This window comes from Loxodonta africana, chromosome 27 (genome assembly GCF_030014295.1).
Source record: "Loxodonta africana isolate mLoxAfr1 chromosome 27, mLoxAfr1.hap2, whole genome shotgun sequence".
NCBI classification, from domain to species: Eukaryota; Metazoa; Chordata; class Mammalia; order Proboscidea; family Elephantidae; genus Loxodonta; species Loxodonta africana.
In genome coordinates, this window is record NC_087368.1 from 24,937,224 (window position 1) to 24,948,027 (window position 10,804).

Here is a 10,804-nt window from a genome sequence, read left to right on the forward strand (position 1 = left end):
TTTCCCTCATGAATTCAGACCCAGTTGACAAATAGCTGTAGCTATCTGACAGAGATCAAAATGGCAGCAGCTAGTTCTGAGCATCACCGTGTAAGAACCTTACTAGTGTTAGAAAAAAAAAAAAAAAGCTGCTTTCTCTTGAAAGAAAAAAAAAAGTTAAAAAAAAATCATTGAAGCAACATAGGCTCATTGTAGACAGTCTGAAAATATTGAAATTTATAAAGAAGAGAATATAAATGACAATCTCATGTCCTAGAAATAAACCCTGTTAATATTTTGGTTTATTTTATTCTACTGTTTTACGCACACACAGATAGATATATTCTAATATGTTTCTGATCTCATTTGTTAAACTTAACGTTGTGAATATTTCCCCGTATCATTAAGTAGCCTTTGAAAAGATTGGTTTTAACGGCAGTATAGTGTTCCACCCTCTGCATGAGAATGCATTTAGATGGATATTCATTTCGTGGAGGATAGGGCTTATGTGTGCAGCCTGATAGGCTTCCTGAAACATCACCCCGGGGCCTGTCACAGGCAGTGCTGCACACCTGAAGGCTCCCTCCCAGACTGACCTACTCCTTATTGTGCAGAGCAGGACAATGGGTCATTCCCTCAGGCAGGCAGATGTGAAGAAGGCCCTGAAGGGCTTGAACCCAGAATGCCTCAGACTCACCAACACAAGATTCTTTTCCACCCTGGGGAAATGAGGAAGAAGGGGAGGGGGAGGCCAGGAATGACCCTCTAGTGTAAGACCCACACATGGAAACCCAAGGCCAGGGAAGCCCATTGAGGATTCAGTGGGCTAATGAATGTCAAGTACTTTGCCAAGTAAATGCTCAAGAAATGTTATCTTCCCCTTTCCCCTGCCATTCCCAGGAAAATACTAAAATTTCATAAAATGAATATTCACATGTACAGTCTAACAGGCCAATCTGAATTACAGGGTAGTCATCCCTATCTGTGCTAATCTAGTGACCCTTCTACAGAATGTCGTGGTTAGTCACCATCGAGTTGGCTCTGACTCATGGCAACCTTATATATAACAGAACAAAAAGTCGCCTGGGCTTGTGCCATCTTCATGATTGTTGGAATACTTGAACCCATTGTTGTGGCTATTGGGTCGATCCATCCCATTGAGGGTTTCCCATGTTTTCGCTGACTGTCTACTTCACCAAAAATAATATGCCTTTCTAGAGATTGGTCATTCCTCTTAACATGTACAAAGTAAGTCAGTCATAGCCTTGCTGTGTTCACATGTTTGTATTTCTTCTGAGAATTATTTGTTCATTCTTTTGGTAATCCACAATATATTCAGTGTTCTTTGGCAACACCACAGTTCAAATGCATCAATTCTTCGGTCTTCCTTTTTCTTTTTCCAACTTTCGCATGCATGTGAGGCAATTGAAAGACCGTGGCCTGGGTTAGATGCACCTTAGTCATCAAAGTGACATCTCTGCCTCTTAAACCCTGACTTTGCTTAGGACCAGTTAGATGAAATTTCACTTGTATGTGAAATTTCATTAGCCTTCTTGCCTTGTGCACATTTCATCCCTCTTGCCTTGTGCACATTTGAATGTACCGAAGAGATAAAGAACAGTGGTCCCTCAAATTGGCCAGTCTCTTGGTGACCTCATTTGCAGTTCGAGAATTGTTTATTCACAGATGGGTGAGTGAGATGTGTAGGTACTGAACGTATGGCAAGAAGAAAGGAAAGAAGGAAGGATGGAGGGTGGGTGGATGGAAGGAAGGAAAGGTAAATTAAGACGTAGTCGTTGTACCTTTTTTTTCCTTTCTCTGAAAAGATGTGAAAGGAATCATGGTTTTACACTAGCCAGTGTCTTTTCTTCTTTTTTTCTCGCTCAGGTGAAATAAAAACCCACTATGAAGTCCCTCATTTCGGTTGGAAGAAAGTAAAGGGTCACATCATGATCTAAGCTGCGTATTTTCATTTGAGCCACAGAGAGGATGATGGGTGATTTTCTAGCCTGAGTGACGTAAATTGGTACCCCACCCCCCATGAAATATATTGTTGTTGCTGTGATTCATTTGGCCTTTTTTTTTAGAGTGGACGATGGTTTGTGTGCAGTGGATGAAGTAATTGGAATGAGTGCCTCTCCCTAGAGTCAGAATCAATCACCATTGTAGAAGAAGGTGACATTTTAGAAAGAAACTCTGAGGAAAATGTCATGCTTAAAAAATTAGATTTAAACACACTGGCTCCAGATTGATTTTTATTACACTCAAATGGATACCGTGATTGATTATCAGCCTCACAAATGTTTAGCAGATTTCTCACTTCTCTAATAATCAGAATAATCTAATTTTCAATGTCATTTAATGTACTCTATTCAAGGTTATAATAGATCATATTTCTAATAAAACAGAGCAATTATGTAATGAATAATACAGAAGGGCCAGCATTGGGATACATTTTAAGGCAGCACCAAGGGAAGGACTGAGATAAGCCCATTTCTTTAAATGCAGTGTGCATTCTGAGTGTTTGACTGCATTCTATAGGGTGATATGTTTTTTTTATCCCCTTGCTGTTGGTCTCAATGGAATTTTGTCAGAAGTCTTGACCATCTCTCCCCCCCCAAAAAAAAAAATTCTTGGGAGGGAAAAGAAAGGTTTGACTCCTTTTAATATATGTTATTGGCACACCTGGAGAAAAGTGACAGGTTGCCAAGTTATTTTTTGAGTTTTTCTAGTAATTGCTGCTTTCTCCCCATTTTTGATATACACCCCCTGGAGAAATACCATATTTTAGTTCTAAATATTTTTTCCAATATCCATTGTAGCAGCAGTCGCCATTACAATGTTTCAGAGTTAACCACGGGATATCTCATTTTAAGGACCTTTAACTTTATATTCAGAGCCTAATATAGCGTCGCTATGAGTCAGAATCAACTCGACGGCACTGGGTTTGGCTTTTTGGTACTTAACTAATTATGTTTACTTTGTCATTGTTGTTTTTCTTTTTTTTTCAAGAGGGCTGACTCAGTTTGGGAAGTAAGTTGTGCTTTTTATATTTGTGGCTCCTAACCAATTCCTGGCATGTCAACATTGAGGCTAGTAATTATAAATTCCTCTATTATGGCTTGCTGCTTTGTTTGATGACCTGGCATGTATGAAATGGTCCCAGAGCCTGGTGACTCAACAAGCAGTAGCCCTAAAGGAGTTTCCCCTTTTATGTTGTGCTTTTCAGGGAGTGATGGGCAGCTAGGGGCAGCAGGTAGAAAAAGGAGGCTGAAGAGCTAGTAAGTTAGGGACAGCGGGTAAAACAAAGGAGGCTGAAGAGCTATTAAGCCTCAGGATATTTAAGGACTAAAGACAGAGGAGTAGGAAGGAGAAGGCCTACTTCTCAAATTGGTCCTAAATGTGAACCTGCCAGGTTGGAGACTTCACTGTGTGAAGGTTCCAGAGGATCCCAAAAGAAGCAAATAATAAGCCAGTACAAAAAAGATGTAATTTAATAGAGATGGATATCAAGACCTTGTTTCAGACTTGGCCAAGTTGGCGGTAGAAGAATATAGGCTAGGGAAGGCCAGAGCTGAGGCTCTGAGGACTACGTGCTTGCCATGAACCAGGTCAAGGTAGTAACACGTCTTTCCTCTTAAGCTCTTTGGCTAGCCAAATCGTGAAAAACCTTAATAACCCTCTGTATTTGGGGCTGGTCAGAGCACAGCTTGGGACGTTATTGTTTTTTGTTCTGAGCACTTCATTTTATGGGGAAATTTATCTGGAACTTAATATTATCCAAAGCAGGTTGACCAGGATGGAATCAGATCATATGTTGTGTGCTATGAGATAAAATTGAACACATAGGAAATTCATAGGATGGAGAAAACCAGATGTAGGGAGAAAATAATTGTTCTGAAGTATTTGAGGGGCCATGAACAAAGAAAAAAGTCGTAAAGTTAGCTACCATTTATTGAGTGCTGAATCTTTTGAACACTTCCATTAGGTCATTGTTGTTGTTGCTGTTAGTTGCTGTCAATCAGCTCTGACTCATGGCGACCCCATGTACAACAGAAGGAAACAGGTCCTGCACCATCTTCACAAACATTGGTATGCTTGAGTCCACTGTTGCAGCTACTGTGCATTTTGAGTGCCTTCCAGCCCATGGGGCCTCATCTTCCAGCACTATATTGGACAGTATTCTGTTGTGATCTACAGGGTTTTCATTGATTAATTTTCAGAAATAGATCACCAGGATCATCAGGTCTTTCTTCCTGGTCTGTCTTATCCTGGAAGCTCTGCTGAAACCTGTCCACCATAGGCAACTCTGCTGATATTTGTAACATTGGTGCCATAGCTTTAGGCATTATAGCAACACACAAGCCAGTGCAGTGTGACAAACTAACAGACAGGTAGTGGATGAGATCATGACCATTCTTTAATGGTCATGGAAACTAAGACTAAGAGAGGATAAGTAAATTGCCCAAAGTCACACAACTAGTAAATCAAAGAGTCGAGATTTAAACCCAGCTCTTTCTTATCATAGCCCTGTGCAATGTGCGCCATAACGGAGACCCTCCGTTGGCTGAATCTGGATGACCACTAAGGTCCTTCCAACTGTAGAATTATGTAAGTCTGTGTTCAGGCTTCCAAATATCAGGAGGGAGTACTTTTCTATAGTACCCAAAATAAGACGAGGTTAATCTGGAAACACTTGCTGCTTAAGTAAATGTAGGTTGAGAAAGTGAGAACCCCTTTGCACTTAAGGTACTTGGCAAGAAAAGCTGTCTGCATTATTGAAAATAGCAGTTCTTGAGGCTGGCTCACCATTGAGCAATTTCCTGGATTTGTAGGAGGAGAGAGAGAGAGTGTGTGTGTGTGTGTGCGCGCGCGCACATGTATCTTAGCGGATTGAGCAGGAAATGGCTCATAACATTGATGAGAAAAATCACAAGTGAAGATTATAGGGACAGGGTCTTAGCAGGGCAGGGCAGGGCCGGTAGAAAGGGGAGGTTTTAAATGATGTCCTTGTAGAAAGAACATAAGATTACCTGAGAGTTTCATGGGATGTGATGTGGGGCCTCACAAGAGAGAATGAATAAGGATACAACTATGGAACCAGACATCCTGTTTTAGCTCTAGCAGTACTGTTTTTGTCTTTACTTTTTATTGCAGTGAATTTTATTTCCCCCCTTTCCCAGATGGGCGAGTGTCTGCAAAGCATCATTCAAAGAGGAAATAGATTTGAGAAATAGTAAGTAGACTCAGTGGTCCTTGGTTTCCGTAGACACATTGGATAAGGACAAGAGAAGGATGGGTATGCCTCTCCCATTCAGGGCTTGAGCACTTGGATGGATTGTGGTACCATATGCTGAGACAATAGCTCAGGAGGAGAAGAAATGATGTAGGAAAGCTGAAGGGTCCCTTTTAGAAGCTGATCAACCGGGGGTGCTGACAACCACCTCTTGGGCAGTTGGATTCACATATGTAATACTGAGGAGGAAGGTCTGGCCTAGAGGTGGACATCCTAGTCTTCTGTATATACGGGCTTCATAGTGGAATCATGGGTATGGATCTCATGGCACGTGAAGAGTGAGGAGAAGGTAGGACACTCTCAGAGACAGGAAATCCTTCAAACAGGCTCCCGTGTAGCCCCTTTGGGAATCCCAGGATGCAGGTGTCTCAAGTTGAGTGATAAGCTTTTGCAGTTGAGCCCTCAATCTCTTTCCTTCCTTATGAATCTGAGAGTCAGCAGTAGTTTTCAGAGAGAGGAGTCCCAGTCCATGCCCACCAGCATTTCTCTTTTTGAAATTTATTAGCTCCAGGCACTTTTTAATAACCATGTTTTATCATTCTTGCTATTTTTTAAAGTCAGGACAGGCCCTGAAATGGTGCCATAGCCCCTCTGACTTTTCCTGTTTTAAATGTGGATACGAGAGAGACTGGGAAGCCCATAATGGACCACAGGCTCCTCTGCAGTCGAGGTGCATGGTAGCAAAAATGGTCCTACGTGCATAGTCTCATGGGACCACTCAGCCAATTGGCATAACATAGGTCATAAAAATCATGACTGCATCCTAGTGAAGTGAGTAGCATCTGGGGTCTTAAAAGCTTTGCAAAAGGCCATCTGAAACACAACTGTGGATCTCAACTCACCAGGAACAAAACGGTAAGAAGGTAACCAAAAGGGCAGAGAACAAACAAGTCTACAAGAGTCACAATCTCATCTACCCTGAGACCAGAAGAACTAGATGATACCCAGCTACCACCACTGACTCTTCTGACCAGGACCACAATAGTTGGCCCCAGATAGAATGGGAGAAAAATACAGAGTAGAACTCAAATTCTTATTAAAAAAAAAAAAAAATTTTTTTTAAAACCAGACAGACTGGAACAGTGGAGAACAGAAGACCCCCTGAGACTGTCGCCCTGAGACACTCTTTAAACCTAGAGCTGAGCCTTACCCCCTGGGATTACCTTTTACCGAAATAGCAGAGGGGCACACAAAATAAAGGCCCTTTAAATCAGTTCCCTACTTAAAAACTATCAGTATAAGATCAAAAGGTCAACAATTTCTCAAAAGCAAAGGTGAGAAGATAAGGGGGCAGGGAAACTAGAGTACCAGAAAGGGAACAAACAGAACACAATTAAAGAGAATGTTGACACATTGTGACAGATGTAATTAATGTCACTGAAAAATTTGTGTGGAAATGTTGAATGGGAGCCTCACTTGCTGTGTAAATTTTCACCAAGACTCAATAAAATATTATTAAAAAAAAATTAAACTAGAAAGAATGCAAGAGAAAATAAGCAGATAATGCCTGAGAAGAAATAGAAGGTGAACAGCAAGGCATTTTAAAAGTCAGAAAAAGAAAAGCATAAACTCTCCCTACAGCTCAACCTTAACAGAACATTTTCAATTATGAGTTATAGGGAAGACTAACTTTGAACCCCCATTAAGTAAAACGTTTTCCCCTGCAAAAACATTCCTTTCTTCACATGAATAGACCTATGTTATGAAACATTATACTCACTAGTATCATAGTTTTAATTGCCCCAATAAAAAAATTGTGAGAAAAAATTGGTCTATGTGATTAAAAATGACAGTTCCTGGAGCTGACCCACCATTGTGTAATTTCCTGAATTCAGTCAAAAGATGATGGGGTAAGTGGGGGACAGGCTTGGCAGAGGGGAGAAAGTCCAGTGAAATTAATGATAAAAATATTATTTTTGGGTCCAGCATTCTTTTCTAGCTTAAGCTCTGGCCAACCTTAAATGTGTGCAAAGTTGGGCCATATGGTTCTCAAGATAATGAAAATGGCTGGGAGTGGATGGGGTCAGAGGAGCTGCCAGCTCTTGTTGAAAGTGACTTGGTGGTTAAGTGGAAGGGACTTGAGAAAGGGGAGGGGAACATCATTATGTCAGTAGCAGGTTAGGGCAACTTGATCTCTCTGCTTACATTGCTCTTGTTCCAAGCCCTGCTTTGAATACCTCAAAGGTCAAGTCCACACCCACACCATCTTCTTTCAATCTGGGTCCTCTCTCAGAGTTTTAGAAGATCATTTCTCAACCTTGACCTCTCTCTATACTAAAATCTACATAAAAGGGTTAACACCTCACCCCTCTAAAATGATGCAAGGCTGTGATAAAAAGTTATGCCAGGAAGAACCGTGAAATATTTATGGATGAAAGCATTCAACGTCTAGGGTTTAGCTTCAAAATAATCTTGGTGGGAGGAGGGTGAGTGTGGGCGGGATGGAGAGGAAACAAGATTGGCCATGAGTTGATAATTGAAGCTGAGTATTCAGTGAATGGGGGTCATTATACCATTCTCTCTACTTTAGGTATGTTTGAAATTCTCCATAATATATATGTTTAAATATAAATACCGATTCCAGTTGTCAGGACGTGAAAAATTAATGACATATCCTTTAAAGCATGCTTTTGTGTTTTGAAGCTTTAAAATGAAAAACAGAAACTCTGCAAAGGATAGTGGGCAAACTGTAATTCCCTCGTGAATTTTATGAAGTGCATGAAAAAGTGTTTGTTTAACGTTTTAGTTCTAGGGAGATAATTTTTTTTTTTCCTGCCATCTTTTGCATTATTTTCTGGAAAGAATTGGGTACATGAAATAGAACTACACTGGTTGCTAGCTATAGAATTTGTTGGCTATCTAGACTCTTATTGACCATTCATTGGGTGGGAGCCTTCCTGGTAGGCGGATGGCCTTTGCCCCTGGTGCCCAGGTGCACCCTTCAACATTTCTCACAGAATGATAGGTAGGGTAGATGGATAAGTTTCCTTTAGAGAATCCCTGAAAACTTTACGTCGTTCCTCTTCATCTCTGTGTGAATTAGGCTCTGAGTTTATCGGTGAGGTTCCCTCTGTGACTAGGCCAACTTCTAGGAGAGCAGCAAGTAATGCAGAGACTTTGGAGAAACTGTGAACCCTTATGAAAGAAGAATAAGAATTTTGGAAATAGAGCTTTCCCCTACCCTTGAGCCCCCAAAATAATCTGAGATGTTGCTTTTTAATAATTTGGAGCAACAAAAAATATTATGAACTTTGTTCATAAAATTGCATGTGTCAAAGTCCCTTTACCCTTGACAGCAATGTCTGCCCTCAAAAGACGTTTGGCACGCATTTGGGGAATGCATCTGGATGTATCGTCATTGGATTCTCACTAAAACCTGGGAGGTTTGGAAGCCAAGTTTTATTATGAGACCAGGCAGGACCTGAAACATGCCTCATGTCTCTGAAAGCCCTCTTCAAATACCCCAACCTGAGGTCCCTGAGTCTCTTTATGTTCGAATGAAGATCTTTGTTCATTCCTTCCCCTCAGCCTAGAATGTTCTTTGCCTGCCCCCCAACTCTATTCACCTAGTTCACTGCTACCGTGCTCAAACGCTCTTTCTGCTTGAAAGATTTTTCCTGAAGGACTTCCCCTCTCCTCCTCCCATCAGGGAGAAGCCCCGGTCACAGGCCTCCATCATTGTTTCCAGCACTGCTCTCAGGTTGTGATAACACATCTGTTTGACCGGTTGAGGACTGTCTGGATATACAAGTAGACTAAAAAAAAAAAAAAACCAAACTGTTTGCTGTAGAGTTGATTCTAACTCATAGCGACCTCCTTTGACAGAGTAGAACTGCCCCGTAGGGTTTCCCAGGCTGCAGTCTTTATGGAAGTAGATCATCAGGTCTTTTATCCCTCAGAGCAGCTCCTGGGTTTGAACCGCAGACCCTTCAGTTAGCAGTGGAGCACTTAACCACTGCAACTCCAGGGCACATTCTAGACTAAAACAAAAAAAAAAACCAAACCTAACCTCTGGCCATCGAGTCAAATCCTGACTTATAGTGACGTATAGGACTAAAAAAAAAAAAATCCTATTTTTGGATAGGACAGGGTAGAACTGCCCTATAAGGTTTCCAAGGAGCAGCTGGTAGATTGGAACTGCTGACCTTTTGGTTAGCAGCTGAGCTCTCAACCACTGTACCACCAAGGCTAGAGTTCTGGAAATACTGCAGGTCATGGTTAGGATAGGGGAAGGGACAGTTCCCAGGAAAAGTGGGATGGGGGGAATAGAAGGAGTTGTTGATGGGCAGAAAAAACAATTGTTATAACTGAAAAAAAAAAAAAAAACATGGTGTGTCAGTATTGTTTTCTTTTTAGTTGAATTTACTTTCTTCCTTAACTTGTATTTACTACACGTACAATTTCCTAACAATCCAGGAAATTTTTTAGAGCAGGTCAGCAAGTTACAGCCTGTGGGCCAAATCCAGCCCACAGCCTGTTTTTGTAAATAAAGTTTTATTGAAACATAGCCATGTTCTTTCTTTTCTGTATTGTGTATGGCTGATCCCGTGTTACAGTGACAAAGAAGCTGTGGCCGAGACCACATGGCCTACAAAGCCTAAAATATTTGCCATCTGGCCCTTTCTGGAAAAAAATCACTGACCCCCGGTCTAGACTGTGACCCCATGAGGAACCACATCTGCTTCGTGCAGGTTGTATCTCCGGCAGCTGTCACCATGCCAGGCACAGTGCAGGTTCCCTATACATGTTGGGATGAAATGATTAAATGAATGTGTGAGTAAATTAAAGAATGGCTACTTTGGCTTGGAGCCCTGGTGGCACAGTGATTAAGAGCTCAGGCTACTAATCCAAAAGGTCAGCAGTTCAAATCCATCACCTACTCCTTGGAAACTTTATGGGGTAGTTCTATTCTGTCCTATAGGGTCACTATGAGTCAGACAACCGACTCAATGGCAATGAGTTTCGGCTGTGGGTTACTTTGACTTACATCTTTAATATATGAAGCTCTTTCCCTCCAATAAAGGCAATACTTTCTCTTCCCAGATATCTGTATCACTCCCTCCTTCACCTCATTCAGGTCTCCTGCCAAACATCTCATCAGAACAGCCTTCCCTGCCCACCCTGCATAAAGCAGTATCCCCCGTCAGTCTCTCTCTCCCTCCCCTGCATTATTTTTCATACATGTATCATTACCTGACATTCTGTTGTATATAATAATGTACTATATACATTATTATCTGCCTTCCGCCAGAAAAGCATAAACTCCAAGAAGCTGTTTTATTCGCTATTACATACCCAGCGCCTAGAACAGTGCCTGGAACATAGTAGGCGCTCAGTAACCATTTTTACATTAATGATCACATCGAGAATTGATGGCCTGAGCCCAAGATTTTGGTGATGTGTTTTCCTGTGTTTCTGAGATGTGAGCCGTCTTCCCACTAGATGCCAAGCGCAATCTTGTACCGACCTTATACCCCTGAGGTATTAATTAGTCATAAATTAGGTGGCCATGAGGCTGTGGGAATTCTT